Source organism: Leptodactylus fuscus, chromosome 11, assembly GCF_031893055.1.
Source record: "Leptodactylus fuscus isolate aLepFus1 chromosome 11, aLepFus1.hap2, whole genome shotgun sequence".
Classification (NCBI taxonomy): Eukaryota; Metazoa; Chordata; class Amphibia; order Anura; family Leptodactylidae; genus Leptodactylus; species Leptodactylus fuscus.
The window spans coordinates 75317955-75320111 of NC_134275.1; positions in this window are offsets into that span (position 1 = coordinate 75317955).

Here is a 2157-nt window from a genome sequence, read left to right on the forward strand (position 1 = left end):
CCCCCTCAATTTGCCCTCAAAGTTTAACATAAAAAACCCTGATACTCACCTTTCCTCGCTCCCCTGCCGCTCTGTCTGCAGTCTCAGTCGCAGAGTGTTCTTGAAACTGTCCCTGAATGAAGGCATTGCAGTGAAATAGGCAGTTCTAGTATTGTTTGGTCCTTTATACCATGACTATAGACCTTTCTTATTGATTTACGCCACAGACCTATTTTTTTGTAATAAAACATTAACTTTTATATATCATTAATGGTTTGTCTTCATTTTCTGTGTCATTCCCTCCCTGTATCTATTTTAGTCTATGCTATTTTTGGTCTATTGACATAATTACGTAACATTTAGTAAGATTGGTGCCAAGGGTTTAGGCTGAGTTCACACAGAGTTTTTTTTCGGTCAGGAATTTGGTCAGGAATCCACCTCAAAATCAGCCAAGCCTCCCAAAAAGAGGCTTTTTTGGAGGCTGATTTTGAGGCGGATTCCTGCTTACCTACCCTATTGAGAATGGGTTCACGCTAGGTTAGTTTTCTTACTTTGCAGATAATAAAAACCGTGGCAAAAACGATGCGTTTTCTCAACATGGGGCTTCAGCCTAAGGCTAAGGCCCCGCTAGGCAGAAACACAGCATTTTTGGGCATTGCGGAAGCAGTTTTACAGTACCAACAAAGTGAATACAATTTTGTTTAATCCTAGCCCCACACTGCGGGAAAAAAACGCAGCGGAACAGCTGCGTTTTTCAAAAGCGTTAGCATGTTTGAAAAACACAGCATGTCAATTATAGTTGCGGTAACACTGAGTTTTTCCCTCCATAGATTTCTATGGAAAGTGTGAAAACCACGGCAAAAACGCAGCATGATAAATGTGTTGCAGAAACTCCGCAGAAACGCCACGGAAAAGCATCAAAATCTGCAGACGAAAACTCACTGTTTTGCTTGGTTGAGGCTATGGCCCCAATGGCTGGAACCGCCGCGCTAAAGAGCAGCGGGAACAACCGCAGTATGAATGCATTGTGGTTCTTGCCGCAGCAATTTAAACAGAAAGTTCACAGAGTTTTCCTCCGCTGACGTTCTGTTACAGTTATATCTATAGGAAAGGCACCGGCGTTTCCGTAGATATAATTGACATGCTGCGATTTTCAAAGCCGCAACGGTTTTGGAAATCACAGCGTGTCCGCGCTGCGATTATTTCCGCAAAGTGGGCATGGGATTTGCATGAATCCCATCCACTTTGCAAGTACTGTACGATTTTTCCCGCGACTTTTCTGGCCTGTGGAGCCCCAGCCTAAATTTACCTTTATTGCAAATGAGAAACTTGAGCAAAAACTTTTCCGCAGCACAAAACTGAAAAACGCAATGAAAAGCACATGTACATGCGTGTTTTTTTCCCACGACAGAAAACGCAGCATTTTCTCTGTGGTTTATTACGCTGCGTTTTTTTCCCGCGTTTCCGCCCACTGGAGCCTTAGCCTTAATGTGACGTTTTTGGTTTTGGTGTAATAATTCCATATAGGTAGGACTTGATGGACTGATGTCTTCATCCAACCTCATCTACTATGTAACTTCAATTAATGCCCAATTGATCTTCCTAGCACTGACCTGCACATTAGTAGGAGGATCCATGAGGGGACGCTTATGCACCAGCTGAGGACGACTATTACCTTTACAATTGTTCCAATAGATGATGCATTACAATATTAATGTAGTTCTCAGTCTGAAGGGGTTACTATACGGTGCTGATATTTACAGGTCACTGAGTCTCTATCCTTATTTTACTACATAAAGGGGAGTGGTAATGCTATATGTGTATGTTAAGGCTATAATTTGACTCTTCTATTTAGCACCTGTTTCACTTCTGTTTTGGGAATGCATAGTGGATGGGAAGGGGGGCAATGGAGTGACAAACACACCAGAGACCAGGGAGGGGTCAGTGACCTCTGACATAACTCCTCCATCATAGGAACATTTTGGGCTGGAATAAAAGATTTTCCAGTGTTTTGATAAAAGATGCCAATTCAGAGAAAACCCATTTCCATACAGAATAAAGCAAAAAGATGTTTGTGTGTATTGTGTCCGGCCCCTTACAACACTTGTAGTAAAGGTGAATAGATTACGCATCAGACTGCAGGTGTAGGGTTACCCTGTGCCAGAAACTGGAGACGGC